This window comes from Chinchilla lanigera, unplaced genomic scaffold, assembly GCF_000276665.1.
Source record: "Chinchilla lanigera isolate Chin_1 unplaced genomic scaffold, ChiLan1.0 scaffold00021, whole genome shotgun sequence".
Classification (NCBI taxonomy): Eukaryota; Metazoa; Chordata; class Mammalia; order Rodentia; family Chinchillidae; genus Chinchilla; species Chinchilla lanigera.
The window spans coordinates 24,900,448-24,918,209 of NW_004955422.1; the positions used below are offsets into that span (position 1 = coordinate 24,900,448).

At 45.5% G+C, this 17,762-nt stretch overlaps 1 protein-coding gene and 1 long non-coding RNA gene across 5 annotated transcripts in view; one reads left to right on the forward strand and one right to left on the reverse strand.

Annotated features, from left to right (window-relative positions):
* Positions 1-885: 885 nt before the first annotated feature.
* Positions 886-1,394, reverse strand: LOC102021139. The gene is made up of 2 exons (XR_260909.2): positions 1,268-1,394; positions 886-1,128 (listed from the first exon to the last, which is right to left on the reverse strand). It is a non-coding gene; the product is annotated as an uncharacterized LOC102021139 (long non-coding RNA).
* A 133-nt stretch (positions 1,395-1,527) lies between these two features.
* Ndrg3 (NDRG family member 3) overlaps positions 1,528-17,762 on the forward strand; it is a 70,059-nt gene continuing 53,824 nt past the window's right edge. For 2 of the 4 annotated variants that reach the window (XM_005384731.2, XM_005384733.2), the window contains exon 1: positions 1,529-1,628. The gene's annotated coding sequence lies outside the window, so the exon portion shown is untranslated. Of the gene's footprint in view, positions 1,629-17,762 lie in introns of all 4 variants that reach the window. The other 2 variants (XM_013514021.1, XM_005384732.2) reach the window with 2 other exon arrangements.

Below are 17,762 nucleotides of genomic sequence, written 5' to 3' on the forward strand. Positions count from 1 at the left end.
TCCTGTGGATGTTGGGTATTTTGTTTCAGCAATGAGAAACTAAAAGGCTGAGGCAGAAGGATCTTGAGTAGAAGGCCAGCCTCAAAATATAAAGAATCAAAAGAATGGTGTCAGTTGCCTACTGTTTCCGAAGCATAGTATAATGGAACGTTTAGAGTGAATCTAGATCTCATCCTCAATTCCTCATCTGTAAAGTGAGGACAGATTACCTCTATTCGAGGTTTGTAACTTTACCCAATTATTACATTGTATTGCAATTTTTGTTTATGAGTATTCACACTTGAGGATTGGAAGTGTTTGGTGTTTTCAGCTGAACAGGATAGAACATAGATAATATTTCTTGGGCCCTAAGTATTGTTTGGTCCTTATCAGAACTTTATGAGATAGCCAAGCCTGGTGGTGCACACCTGTAATACTAGCACTTGGGAGGCTGAGGCAGGAGGATCACCATGAGTTTGAGGCTAGCCTAGGCTACATAGTGAGTTAAAGGCCAGTTTGGACTATATATCTCAGTCTGTGGTCTCCTAACACACCCGACCTCAACTCTGTCTCAAAACGAAACAAAACACCTTTATGAGATCGTTTCTATTTTGTTAATATAGATGAGCAATTCAGGGACAAGGAGGTTTAATCATTAACCCCGAGTATCGCATAGATAATAGAGGGTAAGGTAGAACCAATACGGCACTGAGTAAATGTTAATAAATATAAATCATAATAAAAGGCTGTGCTCAATGTTAATTTTTCATATACCCAGATTTGGTTCAGGAATGGTGCCTGAAGAATAACAAATTAATGCTGCCCTCTGAGATGATGGTTGCATTGATTTGTCCCATTTGATCTAACTTAGAGAATAACCTTTAGTCAGTGATCCTTAACATTAAAGACGCAATAGAGTTAATAAGCTCTTTAGGGTAAGGGACTGTGTCCTGTGTATTCTGGCGTTGAACTGTTGGGTTATTAAGCTTCATGTGTGCAGTGATGAGCGGAGGGATCCACTTCTGCGCTCCAGACAGCAAATGCTGTGGCCGGTAGTGATGGAACCGTGGGAGGGGAAGGCGACACAGTGTAAAGGCGGACTGACAGCGAGGATCTTAGACCAGCCTCGGCATCATAACGAGATTCGGTCTCAAAAAAAGAAAAGAAAAAGGACTGGTAATTAGGAACTTTGCATCTCCTAAAGTCGCCGTGTTCATCAACATTTACGTCTCCGTGCCAAGCACTGTGCCAGGTGCCTTCTGACCTTGCGTAAAGCTTAAGACGTTACCTGGCTGCCGGACCCTGCAAGGGAATTTCTTGGGGGATTCCTGGTAGGCAATTCAAGGAGAACAGAGGCTGCGCCGACGTCGCACTCAACGCCCTTCCCTCCAGGCAACCCTGAATCTGACTTTCTCCGCGGACTCGCCGCAGCAAAGAAAACTACACCCAACATGGCGCCACCGGCCCCGCCCGCTCGGCCGCCATCTTCTCGGTAGTTCCCGAGACGGGCAGGCGCACGGCGCCTGCGCAGCCCCGAGAGGCCTCAGCGCGCCTGCGCGGCCGCAGAAGCTCCGCTGCCCCTCTCGCGGCTTCTGCTGCTGCTGCCGCTGCTGGTGCTGCTGCGCTGACGGCGGTCGCCCGCGCTTCAGGTGAGTGAGCGCTTCGGCTCCAGGGTGCGCGGCGTCGCATGCGGGGGCATCGCTCCCCCCTGCTCTTCCTTGTGGTCTTCTGCGCTCGGCGGGTCTCGAGGTCACACTTGGCAGCCTCGTCTGGGCCCCCGGCGCCCTCCGCCCCTCCCGATCGTCTGGGGTCTGCTCTGCTCCAGGGGGCCGGCTGCAGCGCGCGGGAGCCGAGGGGTCGAGCGTGCGCCCGCTGGCGGACACGCTGGGTCCTAGGGACCCCCTGCAGCATCGCGCCTTTTCCTCCTCCCTCCGCTGTGCAGGTGGCGGAGCTGCGCGGTCCTCGGGCTGGGCGTCCATCTGCACCCGCGGCCCCGGAGCGCAGGGGCTCGGAAGAGGGGCCTGCGCTCGCTTTGCACCCCTGCCTCCCTGGAGCAGCGGAGCGCACTTTCTTGGGGGCCTCACGACCGCCGTGTGGGGAGAGAGTCTCTTAGCCCCACTTTCTAGTTGAGGAAACTGAGGCATGGAGAGGTGAAGTGTCTTGTCCAAGGTCACGGGCTGACAAGTGGCACGGCTGTCTGTCGAACTCCGGGGCTTGGGCTCTCTGGGCCAGTGCAGTAGGAATTTGATTTTGTGCCATTATAAATTTTTGGAAATACATTTGTTATCTCAGGAGTTGCTCTTAAATGTCGTAAAAGTGGACTGCAAAAAGAATAGCTTCTCGGAGTACAATTGAGATGTTAACCGTAACAGTAGTAATGATATTAATAAGAGCTGATGTTCCTCCAGCGCTTTTTGTGTCAGCAGTCTTGCTAAGCATTTTATTAAGATCATCTCTCTTGATATTTGAATGTTTACCAATCCGGACCTTTCCTTTCCTTTGCACTAAGCCTTTTCCTGCAGAGCTGGCCTCTCCTCGCAGGGGGACGAGGAGCTTCCTGGGTTAGGAGGCGGGGAGCTCTGCTATGGTGACTTACTGGCAGAGTAGGGTACACCTTGCCTGTCCACATCCAGATTTCCCCCCAGTGCTGGCCTCTCAGTACATAATTAGACTTCCTGTCCTATCTGTCAGGGGAGTGAGACCAGAGTAGCTGGGCTGGCTGGCTTGGAGGTGACAGAGCAGATTTGGCGAGGAGTCACCTCATTTTGGGACTTTCTGGCTTTGCTCCAACGTTGGACTCGAACATTTTAATATTTAAGATAAAAAGAGAAGGCATTGACACAGTGGTGCTGAATCTTAAGTCTCCCTTGATTTGAAGTCCTAAATGAGTAGCTATAAAAGTATGTAAATGTTTTGCCCCCAGATAACTAGTTCAAACTGCCATTTTCTCCCTTGGCTTATTTTCCTTTACACTTCAGAGGCTCCCCTTCTTTGTGACGCTCTCCCTACTGGATCTTCCCAATTACAGTTGAGCACATACAACAGGGTAGAGGCCTCCTTCCTACTTGCTGGGACTTTGAGGTCAGGGACTGTCTTTGCAGCCCCAAATTCTTGGCTCATACTGGACCCTTGCTTGGTGAATTTCCACTCCTCCTTTTCATTACTGAAATGGCAGAGTTCTCTTGGTGCCCTTGTGTTCTTCCTCTCGCCCTTTAGTTTCTCTTTGCTGTCCCTTTGTTGTATAACTTTTGACCATCACCCGCCACAGAAGGCTTCCGTCCATCCTGTTGTTTCTGAAAATTTGTAGAGAAGGGTCTTGCACCGAGGAGCCTGTCTGATTCCCAGCCGTGGAGTTGGTGCATATCGCTTAAGCCTACAGGGGAGTTTTTATTTATGTGTTCCTGTAGGGTGGCCTGAGGCTCACGGCCGTTTAGCCTACCTGTAAATGCACGTGAGATTCAGTTTTACATCTTCTTGCCTTACGTGGCTGACTGTGCCTGATGAAGGCTGGAAGTCTGGATGCAGGTGGGCAACACTCACCGTGTTCTGCCCCGATGACGTCAGAGAAGTCACAGTTTTTGCTGTCTATCAGTACATGGTATTTTAAAGAAATGCAGCTTAGTAGTACATGTGTATAGTGCACGTCTGCATTCCCTGCAGGTAGTTGGCACACGTATGTAACACATCTCATTTCCTTTTATCATCCCCTTTCGCTTCCCTCCCTCTCCCTCCACCGTTCCCTTGATCACCTTCCCTTTTTTGGGACATGTTTGCAGTCTATAATGTTCACATTACTTGTGTGGAGTTCGTACATGTACTTAACACGTCCAAGTTCCTCTTTCAAAATCCCTGTCCCTTCTCTACCTCCCGCTTCTCTTCATCTCTCCATCCCTTTCCCCTTTGAGAATGCTCTGTCTCCCTGCTTCCTGTTATTCCGTTAGGACTTTGTAAAGGGTTTGATAGATTAAAAGTCAGAATTAATCAAAAAGATGAGGGGAGCATTCTGAAGCAGGGTTGATAAAACTGAGACAAGAAAACCATGCCTGTCATGTTTAGGGACAGTTTTTAAAAATGGTTTGGCTATATATTATTATTATTATTATTATTTTTTTTTTTTTTTTTTTTGTCTTTTTTTTGAGACAAGGTCTCGCCTTGCAGTTCAGGCTTGCCTTGAGCTCACTTTGTAGCCCAGGCTGGTCTCAAACTCACAGTGATCCCCCTGCCTCAGCCTCCCAAGTGCTGGGATTACAGTCGTGTGCCACCATGCCCAGCTTGGCTATATATTAGAGCAGGGGTTCTCAACTTGTATTGGTTACCTGGACAGCTTATTAGACCCTGTGTTGCTGGGAACCACCTCTAGAGTTTGTGATCAGGAGGCCTGGAGTGGGCCCTGAGAATTTGCAGTCCTCACAAGTTACCAGATGATGCTAATGCTGCTCGTCCAAGGACTACACTTTGAGATCCATTGGATTAGAAGGTTGAAAAGCTAGACAGAAACTGTCAGATTATTCCAAAATTATGTGTGCATTATAATAACATGAAAGAGTTTTGGAAAATACCCACCAAACAATAGTGGGGACTTAGGGTGTTGGGGACTTCACTTGTTGTTGTTGTTTGAGTGTTTTAATGAGACAGGGTCTTGCTTTGTAGTTTAGGCTGGCCTTGAATTCACTCTGCAGGGTTTGGCAGATTACAAAACCTCTGCAAGTCTTAGATTCTTCTTCACCTGTAAAACGGGGGAATTATAGTACCTAGTTTATAAGTGTGTTGTGAAAAAAAAGGAAATAAGGAGTGTATAAACTGCTTATCCTCGTACCTGGTATGGTGTACTCACTAAATTTGGATAGTAAGACTATTAAGGACTTTAGGGCTTTTGTTTGGCTGACCTCTGGAGATCCTCTGCCCCAGGCTCTTGAGTGTTGGGTTTCCGTGTTTGCACCACTACACCTGACATGGGGAATTCACTTTTTACTTTATACCTTTCTGTATTATTTTTTGCGCTGTACACATACTGCTTTTGTATTTTAGAAAAGAAAAAATAAGATACATGCCAAAAAAATCTTTTTGAAGATACATACTAAAATATTTATAGATTTAAAAGAATTTGTTAATCTAGTCATACAACAAACATTGTATCTATTATATGCCACATGCTGCTAGCTTCTGGAAGTACAAAGCCTTTGCTAAAGCTTGCAGTCTGCTGATCAGATTAATAGATAACAGCTCTACTTAATGTCCTGTGAGCTTCCCGAGAGCAAGGACCAGGTCTCGCTTGGCTGGTAACAGGTACTTGGTAAATGATGAATGAATGAGCAATTCAGGCAAGAAGTGAGGACAGTGGGAAGGAAAAGGCCAAATGGGAGAAGATGGTGGCGGAGAGTGTGGGCCGACAGGCTTGGACAGGCAGGAAGAAAGGAAAGGATACATCAGGAAGGCCTCTGAAGTCTGAAAATGGGTAATATTTTGGGTTTAATGCAGAATAAGATGTCACGTCATCTGTTCCCTTTTAAGAGACTGCCTGAAAAGGCACACAAATGCTACCTAGATTGAGTGTTAAGTATTTGCCAAGTTTCAGTACTTCTTTTGTAAAATGAAAAGATCTTTTTTCTTTCATTACAGGGCTAATTCTGTTGCATTTGTAATACTTACCTGCAATTGTGGCTCTTATTTATTCATGTGAAGTTAATTCATAATATGAACGTGTGGTGATGTACCATGGGACGCTGAGGCCGGTGTGTCACAAGTTCAAGTCTAGTCTAGGGAACTTAGCAAAACCCTGTCTCAAAAACTGGCTGGCATCAGGTGGGAAAAGTCGTTAACAGAGGCCTGTCCAGTCTTCAGATGCAGACTGCTTAGGTTTATATCCTTGCTCTGCTACTCAGTGGCTGTGTAGCTTTTGACAAATTACAAAACCTCTGCAAGCCCCAGATTCTTCACCTGTAAATGGGGGAAATTACAATACCTAGTTATAAGTGTGCTGGGAAATAACATGAAATAAGGAGTGGGTAAACTGCTTATCATCGTACCTGGCATGGTATGAGCACTCAATAAATTGGGCTAGTAAGAGTATTGAGTACTGTTCTTTAGGGCTTTTTTTTTTTTGTCTTTTTGAGACAGGGTCTGGCTATGCAGTTCCAGCTGGCTTTGAGCTCACTTTGTAGCCCAGGCTGATCTAGAACTTGCAATGATCCTCCTGCCTCAGCCTCCTGAGTGCTGGGATTACAGGCATGTGCCACACACCCTGGTCTCTTTAGGGCTTTTGTTTGGCCTTCACCTCATTTAGACTGTCTTAAAGAATAATCTGTTTTAAGGGGTTCTGCTGTTAGGAAACTAGAACTCATCCAAGAGTTCATATCAGGACTTTGGCAGCAGTAGCTTTCTTGGTGTCCTAAGCTGCATCCTTCAAGACTGGAAGGCAGAAGGTTGTGCTACCGGTTACTTCCGGGTGACCCCCATGTGAGAGGTTCCGCTGGTTGGTTGTCTGAGATTAACAGCAAGACACCTGGATGGTATTTGCTTAGTTATCTGTTCCAAGACTCTGGACTGAATGAAGTGAATATATAGGGCAGATTCAGATTCCCAACTTCCCAGTCTCTGCAGACCAGTTTATCACCTGCTGCCAGAACCCAGGTATGACACAGCAGGAAGGCTTGCCTTCTTGTAAGGGGGAGGGGGCCCTTATCCATTCCTGAGGATGAACAGAAGTCTTTCCATTAGCACGAGGATCTGTGAGCATGCCTCAGCAGCTGCCCTTAGTAAGTCCTGCCCTTTGCTTAGCTAGGAGGGAGTAGCACCACTGAGAGAATAGCACGTCTTCTGGTAAACAGGTACCCAGATTTTCCTTTAGGCAGTGAAAAATCTGAATGAGCTATAGTTGTTAGAAACTTATTGTTTCTTCCATGGAGCTGGGTGATTTTGTTTACCAGGCTTCCTAGGGAGTCTTCTGAGATCCTTTGTTTTCCTAAGGGGCCCCTGGAGACAGCAATGAAACCAACATCCATTACCCTAGACACTTGAAGGATAGCTTAAGTCAATAGTTTCATGATTAGATTAATTGAGGCATTAACCCTGACAACATTTAAGAGCTAAGTCATCAGACAGTTGTGCTTCTTAGAGACGGAAGTATGGAATCCAGCCCAGTACTCTAGGATAGCTTTCAGGGTTTCGGCTCCTCTTGAAGTCCACTGTGTGAATTTAGGCAAGTGCCTTAAATCTGGGGGGCCTTTTTCCTTATGGGAGCATGAGGACATTCCTTGAGACTAGCGGTTCTTAGCCCTAGCTGCATTTAAGAATTACCTGTGAGGCTTTAAAATAAGCATGCCTGTGATCTCAGCATTCAGGAGACAGAGGCAGGAAGATTGAGAGTTCAAGTCCACCCTGGGCTACAAAGTAAAACTCAGGCTCAAAGAACAAACAAAACTTCCCAGCACTTGGGAGGCTGAGGCAGGAGGATCACTGTGCATTGGAGGCCAGCCTGGGCTACAGAGTGAAACCCTGTCTCAAGAAAAGACAAAAGCAAATAACCAAACAAACAAAACTAATATGTGGGCCCTCCCCAAACCAGTTACATTGGAACTGTAGGGTTGGGGCCAGGCATTGATGTTCCTCAAAACTCCCTAGTTCTTTCCAAGTATAGCAAAAATAACTTCTAGACAAGATGACCAAGTGTTCAATAACTGAAGTTAAGCTTCGGTGTTGTTCTCAGAAGCTATCACTGGTTATCTGCACAGAAAGTTCTGTTCAGCTGCCTCATGTTCTGACCTGGCTTCCGCAGCTTGTTTTCTCTCTCAGCTGCACTGTGTACTTCTCTTTCTTTCTCAGCCCGCATGTTTTCACCTGGTATGTCCTTTCTTTCCTTTCAGGTATCCAAACAAGACCTTCTCATCCCCTTTGACTGTTCTAGCCTGTGGCGCTGGGTGAGCTTCATTTAGCTCTGGGAATATGTTCTAAACACAAACGCTTGGTGGAGGGTTCTTCTACCATCTATTGTAGAACCCCGGCATGCTGCTAATGTTTTGTAACGCAGAGGATCGCACCTCCCACAACAAAGAATGATCTGGCTTAGTGCTGAGGTTAAGAAGCTTCTTTGAACGTGTCCCATTCCTCGGCTTAGATATATACAGCTGTGAGTTGTGCTAATTATAGACTCTGTCCACCTTATTCAGGTGAGCTACTGAATGAAGATGAACTCTAGCCCAAATCTGTGCTGCTTTTTTTCTTTTATGTGTATGTGTGTGTGTATCTTTTTGAGACAGGGTCTTACTATGCAGTTCAGGCTGGCCTTGAGCTCACTTTGTAGCCCAGGTTGGCTTTGAACTCCCAGCAAGCATCCTGCCTCAGCTTTCCAAATGCTGGGATTACAGGCGTGCGCCACCCCACCTGGCAGTATGTGCTTCCTTGTTATTCCCTGTGTATCAGGATTTAATTTTAAAGCCCAGTGGTAACTTAGAACCAGAGATAAAGAGGTCCTCATCGCAGGGTGAGCATGGCGTGGCAGTGTGCTGGGTTTCTCTTTCTACCCTCAGCTGTCCCAGTCTGCGGTGAGCCAGGAGGCAGTGTGATATGGGGCCTGAAGTGAGCATTTGGGATCCGAAGACTGGATTTCATTCCCAAGTCAACTAGTGACTGTGCCGTTTATTGGCTATAGTGTTCTGGCCAAAGCATTTCACTTCTTAAGCCATAGTTTGTTTTTTTGTTTTTCTTTTCTTTTTTTTTTTGTCTTTTTGAGACAGAGTCTTGCTATGTAGTGCAGGCTGGGCTTGAGCTCACTTTGTAGCTCAGGCTCTGGTCTCTAACTCAAAATGATCCTCCTGCCCCAGCCTCCCGAGTGCTGGGATTACAGGTGTGTACCTCCATGCCCGGCTTGTTTTTCTTTTTTACTTTTTTAATCTCTGTAATAGTGGTGGTGCCACTGACCCAGTATTTTTTCATGGCACCATTGTGATAATTCAGTGGAATGTTAGATAGGAAGGTGTTCTGTAAAGTGCTATAATGATTACTTTCTTATCCAGTGTTTATAGGTAGAAAGGGAAGGTGTGAATCTGCTCCCCCTAAGAATTCTGCTGACTGCTTTGCTTGCTAGTCTCCCGGCCACTTCCTGCAGCTTTGAGCCATAACTGCTTTAGCACTGACTCCAGCTGACTCTTTCCAGCTTAGTCTCCCCTGGTGTGCCTGCCTCCTGTGTTGGCTGCCTTCATTCTGTTTTGGTAGTTTGTCTGTGATCGTGCCAGGACCAAAAGCGACTGGCTCTGCCCCGAGAACGCAAACTGATGGCTTGGTGTCAGCACATCCTGGCAAAGCCAAACGTAACAAATTACATTGGTCATGGGAGAAGAACTACAAAATAAGATGGCTTATAGTTTAGAAAGCCAATACTTTCTTTTTTTTTATTATTATTATTTTAAAGAGTAAAAGAAGGATAACAGTAATGGGGGGGCTTACCGAATTACAGACAAAGTGGTAGGAAATTATCAATGGTTGTTGTTTTACATATTGTTATCTACAAGGTAGTTTCTCAGAAAAACAAATAGACAAATAATAGTGAGTTACAGGCAAAAGTGGTAGGAGATTATCAATGGTTGTTGTACTATACTTTGGTATCTTCAAAATGATTTCTAAAGAAAATAAATAATGCTATACATGAGTGACCAATTGAATAATCATTGACTATTCTCAATGGTTGTTGTAGGAAACACATAATAATAAACATACATCCATTTACGAAATAGCATAGGAACAATACAAACATTAGAGAGTTATGGACAGATTAGTAGGAAAATATCAATGGCTGCTGTAATACATGGTGGTATCTTCAAAGTGGTTTCTCAGAAAGACAGAGGTACGCAAGAAGGATCTAACAAGTAATTACAGCCTAAGGGTTGTGAAAAATAGCGGATTACCTCCTCACCAGTGACTCCTTTCACTGAGGTGTGACGGCTGGAAGAAAGGCCAGGATTGAAAAGAAGGACTGAGAGACTTGCACCTGTGCCTAGCAACAGGCTGTTTTCTTTTTTGTCTATAGTCATGATTACACGGGGCTCCTCCATGGAGATGACCGTTTGGCCAGAGGGAGAAGGCAGAGTATGCCCTGGGCCCCCTCATTCCTGTTAGACTAACTGGTAGGATGGGTCTGAGCTCTGGGGCCTCTGCTTCAGAGGGCAGACTGATCTCCAGTGGTCACTTTTGCATTCCGGGCATGGCCCAGAGGGCTTCTTAGGGCAGTTCCTTTTGAGGTGGCCTGGCTTTTAACAGTAGTAGCAGATGAATGCAGTCTCTGAGTTCTTCTTGGGGCCCCGAGAATCAGACTTAGAGTCTGTTTCTCTTTGTGCTGCAGCAAAAGCAGCTGCCTTTTCTTTGGTCTCTGTTTTCTCTCCTTGGCCGCCTCCTCCTCATGGCTATAGAATACTTTTTTTTTGTTTGTTTTGTTTTTCTCCGGTACCGGGAACCGAACTCACGACCTTGCGCTTGCCAGGCAGGTGCTTTTGCCGCTGAGCTAAATCCCCAGCCCCATGGCTATAGAATACTGAGGAGGCAATTCTTACTAACATCTCAAGTGAGCCATCTGGAGTGAAAGCCATTTTTTGTAGCTTTTTCTCTCCAGCCTCCCAGCGCATTGGGGTCCCGCAAGCACTTAGTGTCCTCTCCTGCCGATACTTTCTTAGTGTTCTTTCTTTCTTTCTTTCTTTCTTTCTTTCTTTCTTTCTTTCTTTCTTTCTTTCTTTCTTCCTTTCTTCCTTTCTTCCTTTCTTCCTTTCTTCCTTTCTTCCTTTCTTCCTTTCTTCCTTTCTTCCTTTCTTCCTTTCTTTCATTCTTTTTTCTTTTTTAACAAAGCAAGGTTTTTAAGCACTGGAAATCTCTTTGAGCTTTCTCTTACTAAATGGAACAGTGCAGGGTGAGATAAAAAGCATAAGACTCATGTCTGTGGGTCAGACTAGTGTACCCTTCTGATAATTTGTGGAGGAACTTTTAGGATGTCCTTGAACCACCCCAGGCTGAAAACTGGGTGACTTCTTAGGATGGCTTAGAGGGATGTAAGTTGGCAAGAAGGAGTACTTTCACAGATGGAGAAACTGAGGCCCAGACAAGTAAATATATGAGAAAATGTTCAACATCACTGGTCATTGGAGAGATACAAATGAAAACAACACTGAGCCAGGAGTGGTGGTGCACACCTGTAATCATAACACTCTGGAGGCTGAGGCAGGAGGATCATTGCAAGTTCAAGACCAGCCTGGGCTACAAAGTGAGCTCAAGGCCAGCCTGAACTGCATAGTAAGACCCTGTCTCAAAAAGACAAAAACCAAAACAATATAAACACTGAACTGGGCGTGGTGGCGCACACCTGTAATTCCAGCATTTGGGAGGCTGAGGCAGGAGGATCAATAGGAATTCGAGGCCAGCCTGGGCTACATAGTGAGTTCAAGGCCAGCATGAATTACATAGCAAGACCTTGTCTCAAAAACAAACAAATAAACAAACACACAAACACAGCAACAACACTGAGATTCCATCTCTAGAAAGGGCGGCTGTTATCAAGAAATCAACCATTAACAAATGCTTGCAGGGTGGGGAAAAAAAGAACCCTTTTCCCCTGTTGGTGGAGAGAAACTGAGGCCCAGAAAGGGAAAATGCTTTGCTCAACATCACTAGATCTGGAGTCCACTCCTGATGTGCTTTATGGAACAGTTGTTTCTGGACTAGAACAATCTGTGCATCTCTATATGTCCATTTTCTTTTTTCTTTTTTTTTTTAATCTTTTTGAGGCAGGTGTCCCTATGCAGCTCATGTTGGCCTTGAGCTTACTGTGTAACCCAGGATGGTTCCAACTCCCAACCATCCTCCTGCCTCAGCCTCCTCCCAAGTGCTGGAATTACAGGTATGCGCCACCACACCCAGCTTAGTTTTCCCTAAGGCTAATATTCTGTATTGTTAGACTTTATTATTTATTTTTGTGGCTATGAGAATTGAACCCAGGGCTTCAGGCATGTTGGGCAGGTGCTGTACCAATGAATTACATCCTCAGCCCTATCATTAGATTTTGACTGTTTCCTAGAGACTTGGAAGTCTTACTGCCATTTTAGCAGAGACCCTATGCTTTTTTCTGCTTTGTATTTCAGAGGTTTTATGTAAAACATAAAAGTCACTGGCTTGATGGTCTTTAAAGGCCCTCCCAGTGCTGACCATCTATGTGTCAAAAACACTGATGTCAAGCTGGGCATAGTGATGCATGCCTGTTATCTCAGCATTCAGGAGGCTGAGGTGGGGGATTGCTGTGAGTTTGAGGCCAGCCTGGGCTACATAATGAGTTCAAGGGCAGCCTGAATTACATAGCAAGATCCTGGCTCAAAAACAAAAACACTAATGTCTTAGCCACACGTGGTGGTACACACCGGGAGGTTGAGGCAGGAGGAATGCCTCAAATTAAAGGCCAACCTGGACTATACAGCGAGACCTTGTCTCAAAAACAAAAACTGATATCCCTCCTGGCCTCCTAGTAACATTTTTTTGTTTGTACTGTAATTCAAAAATGTCAGTTTCTATGTTTCTAAAAGCTGATCTAGGGGTTGGGGATATAGCTTAGTGGCATAAGTGCCTGCCTGGCAAGCACAAGGTCCTAAGTTCGATTCCCGGTAACCCCATCCCCCCAAAAAAGCTGATCGATGTAATCACGGGCTTTTCAGCCCAGGGAACTCTACCTCATTTTTCCTGGGTTCACTTTCGCTATCAGAAGTTAATGGTCCTTTCTTTGTCTTCATTCTCTTTCTTCTCCTTTCCGCTTTTGATCTTCTTTTTTTTCTCCCTTTCTGTGTGAATCTCTTTCTGTTTGACTTCTTTGACCTTATGTTTTTGGTTTTCTTCAGGTATCTCTGATCATGTCTCCTGCTGTCCTGCTGTCTTTTCCATCACTGACTCGTCCTTCAGAAGTGGTTAGAGCCTGCAGCAGCTTGTGTGTGACTTGGTCATAGCCCACAGCTTACCGCCTTCCTAATTGTATTAGTTACTGCCTCATTGCTGGGAGGAAGCTCATAGTTTGTAGGAGTTTTAGTCCATAATCATCTGGCTCCAAGGCGGTGGGTCATGGCAGAGGAGAAACAGTCCATGGCAGGGCAGGCAGAAGGCAGCAACCTTCCTTCCGCCTTCCCTTTTATTTCATTCAGACTACAAGCCTCTTGGATGGTGCCAGACCCAGGGTGGGCCTTCCCATTATCCTAGAACTGTGCTAAACCAATCAGTGGACTGATGCAGTTATCACAGAGCCTTGATCTGTGTTCACACACCCTAGATCCAGCCTCCTCCAAAAAGCCCCACCTGTGAGTACATGAGGCAGGAGATCTAGATACAAGCCATAACATTCATTCTCACCCTTACCTGTGCTTGGCTCTCTTGTATTCTTGATTTAAACTGATGTTTCTCATCAATTTCTCTGTTATTCTTTCTTGGCTGTCCCATTTCCATATGTTGTAACATCTTCTGGTGTGTGGTGCTTGGAATCAAATCCAGGTCTTTGCACATGCTAGACAAGTACTCTACCACTGAAGCTAGAACCCCTAGCCCCTCCCTTTTTCTTTGGATTTTGCAATTCCAGTAGCCTGACAGATCCTTGTTACCTTTCAGCTAGGTTTTGGCAAACTGTTCTTGCTCTTTACTGTATTCCGCACCCTCCCCTTTTTTGGTCATTTTTTGAGACAGAGTCTTGCTATGCAGTTCAGGTTGGCCTTGAGCTCACTTTGTAGCCCAGGCTGGTCTCAAACTCACAACAATCCTCCTGCCTCAGGCCCCTGGGTGCTGGGATTACAGGCATGCGCCACCAGGCCTGGCTAGCTTCCCTTTCTAGTTGATTCAGCCTGTTGAATCTTTTAAACATTCCAGCCATAGTTTACTGAAATTCTTGTTTTGGGAGGTTGGGCACTTTTTGAGGCAGGGTCTCACTATGCAGTTCTGGCTGGACTTGAACTCACTTTGTAGCCCAGGCTGGCCTTGAATTTGCGATGATCCTTCTGCCTTGGCCTCCCAAGTGCTAGGATTATAGGCATGGGCCACCATGCCTGGTCTCTGAAATTCTCTTTGTTTTGTTTTTTGGTCTTTTTGAGACAGGATGTTGCTATGAAGTTCAGGCTGGTTTTGAACTTACTTTGTAGCCCAGGCTGGCCTTGAACTTGCAAGGATCCTCCTGCCTCAGCCTTCCAAGTGTTGGAATTACAGGCATGCACCTCCACACCTGGCCCTGGCCTCTGAAATTCTTTTTGGAAGAAGACAGGATGAAAATTATTAGAATTTTTCTCTACCTCACCATCTCTGTTAAAGATGAGTACTGTTAAGCATTAGGTTCTTCATCTCTGCATCTCAGATGATCTCCTCTTCTCCTTAGCAGTGAGGTCACATGTTAGACTGTCATCCCTTGAAACTCAAAAGGAGATAGTGCATTAAAGTTTGAGGCACATGGTTCTAACAACAGTTGACAACTGATCTTTGCTTCTGAAACTGGGCACCAAGTAATAGTTGGAATTTCATTTCTCTTTACTCATCCCTTATTCCCCTTGCTCTTAGCTAACTGTTGAGATAGTGAGAGCAGTTATCTCTGTTTGATAACTCAGACCTTCCTTTCTAGGGAGCTTGAATCACTGCTGGTATGTACCGGATTACTTTATGCATCCATTGCCTTTACCTGCAGGTAAGAGGATGCCACAGTGTCGGAGAGAGGAAGGAACTTGCCCAGGTTCCTATAACCAGCAGGTAGGGCTTAGCATAGACATTATGGTATTGTATGGGAAAGCTAAGCTTTTCAGATTCTTACCATAGCCAGTCATGGTGGCACACCTGTAATCCCAGCACTTGGGGGACTGAGGCAGGAGGATCTAAAGTTAAAGTCCAGTTTGGGCTGCATAGTGAGACTTTGTCTCAAAAGAACAAAACAAACACCCCCCCCACAAAAGAACAAAATAAACAAAGAAAATCCTTATTCTGTTCCTTAGATACGTAAGATTTTGGGAAACTTAAATTCTCCGAGCCTAAGTTTCTCATTTTAAGAATGAATATAAGCGAGACGTGGTGGTGCATGCCTGTAATCCTAGTACTTAGGAGGCTGAGACAGGAGGATCGCCTCAAGTTTGAGGCAGTCTGGACTTCATAGTGAGTTCAAGGCTAGCCTGGACTACAGAGCGAGACTGTGTCTCAAAGAAAAAATGTATTTTCTTGAAAGAATTATTATGAAAATTTGCCTAAGACTCATAGAGAATTCTTGAAGAGTTGATTCCCACCCATTCCCTGCCTTCTTCACTTGGAGGATAGTTGGGGGATGTGAGGGCAGTCTGACTGCGATGCATGCTACCCCGTGGATCACCAGGTCTGGCTATGCGGCTGTCCCCTTCCTCACCACTTGGTGTGCATCCCTCCAAAGCTGAGCGCTCTGTTGAAGAGGGCAGCCAGCCCCAATAGAAGGGGAGCCGTTTCCTCAGTCAAGGATGTACAAGTAGCTGCGCGCCCCTGCTAGAACCTCCAAACAAGCTCTCGAAGACAGCTGGGTTTTACATACTTGTCAACCTTCCCTCTTTCTCATCAGGCTAGGAAAGATGGTAAACATTTCATTGTCTGCGGCAGTTTATAAAATCCCTACTAGCCTTTTCAAAATATTAATAGCCCTTTCTGCCAAGAAGCCACCCGGTAATGCTATCATCTGTGCAGACGCTGGAGCTGCAGGCCACAGATCCCCAGGCAGGAGCCAGCCTGCAGCTGAGGGATTTGGGATGGAGTTTTCCACTATGTGATTTTAGTTTTCTTGTGCATGTTACAAAACTGCTCATTGGCAAGGGTTCAAGGCAGTGAGAACTGAGGAAAAAATTGTCTTCAGAAGATTGCACTAGGTCCACTACTATGTGGAAGGTGAATATCGACTGTCTTGTGACCCTCATCCCTCGGCCTGCCAGAGTGCTGAAATTACAGGCGCGCAGCACAGTGCCTGACTCCTGCCTGCCGTCTTGTTTGCCATCCCTAAGCCACCCTGGAGCGGCGTACTGTCCTGCCCAGCGTTTGTACCTTAGTCTGCGTTGAGCCCAGCTGATAGGGACAGCCTTCTCATTTATCTTGTTCTTTAGTGCTTGCTGGCACAAACTTTGCACTTTTCTTCATCTTTAAAAAACTGGGGCTAGTAAGCAAATGCCTGTGACTTTGAACCTGAGACTTTCCTCAGGCCTTATGGCTCCATGACAGGCCCACCCCCAGTGGAGCTGCGTTTGAATAATCAGCGTCCTGTAATGTCTTCTGCTTCCCATGGGTAAAGTAGAGTGAGAATGAAGCAGGTGGGTTGGAAAAACAATTTCGGGAAATCACCATTTCTCATAGAAAAAGAGAATAAATAGAAGTAGACTAAAATGGTTGTCTTTAGATAGAAGAACTATGAGTACAACATCTTTTCATTATTCCATGAGCTCTACATCTTCTAAAGTGAGTATGTATTGCTTGTATAAGAGGGACTTAAAAATCTTTAAAATTGCCACTTTAAATAACTGATTAATAAGCTGAGTGTGGTGGTGCATATCTGTAATCCTAGCAGTGGGGAGGCTGAAGCAGGTCCACCATGAGTTCAAGTCCAGTCTGGACTATATAATGAGACACTGTCTTAAAAAAAAACAAACCAAAGGATATATGCTTATGAAGTGCAAAAGGTATGAAAGTGAAAAGCAACCATTTTTCCCTAGTTCTTAGTCTTAGTAGACGCAACTGTAGGGCCCTTGGGAGGCTAAGGCAGGAGGATCAAGAGTTCAAGCCTGGCCTAGGCTACTAGTGAGACCTTGTCTAACCTCCTCCCCCAGTAAAAACGCTGGTGAATAGTAAAGTCCAAATGAGAAGCAGCCACCGTTTATTGTGTGATTAATAAGCACCAAATGTGATGGGTGTGGTGCTGCATACTGAGAGACTGAAACAGGAGAATCAATTGCAGATTCAAGCCCAGCCTGGGCAATTTAGCGACAGCCTATCTCAAAACAAACTTAAAAAGGCTAAGGGAGGCTCAGTGCAAAGGCCCTGGGTTCAGTCTCCAGTATTATCTAAAAATAAGTGGGAGGGAGCACAAAATGAGTAGATTCTAGTTAGGTTTTGTTCTAGGGATTGAACCCAAGGCCTCACACATGCTAGGCATGCACTGCACCACTGGACTGTATACCCCAGAGTTTTGAATTTTGAGCTTTTTCTGGACTAGCAATCTGCAGTATTCTCTTGCCGTGCAGGGCAGAGGCAGCAGGCCACCGCTTCTAGTCAGCTGTCTGACCATGTAAGTCGATAGCTGATACTTTACAGTGTACTCCATTGCTAAGCTATGCCATTGAGTGGATTAGATGTATTAAATGCATTTTCACCTTACATGTGTTTTCAGTTCACGGTGAGTTTACCAGGTCAAGCATCTGTCATGAGTCAAGCATCTACAGTAGACTAATACCTCTTATTAATACTAGAAATTAAACCCAGGACCTTAGCACTGAACTGCATCTCTCATCCATCCGTCTGACCATCTGTCCATCCATCCATCTATCCATCCATCCATCCATCCATCTATTGAGACAGGGTCTTGTTATAAAACTCAGGCTGTCAGGGGCTGGGGATTTAGCTCAGCGGCAAAAGCGCCTGCCTGGCAAGCGCAAGGTCGTGAGTTCGGTTCCCGGTACCGGAGAAAAACCAAAACCAAAAAAAAAAAAAAGTGAGCACTGTCACACAGTAGAAGCTGCATCTGCTTTTACAGATGGACCCTGGAAACTGTGTAGTATCCTCTCTGTCACAGTAAGTTGAAATAG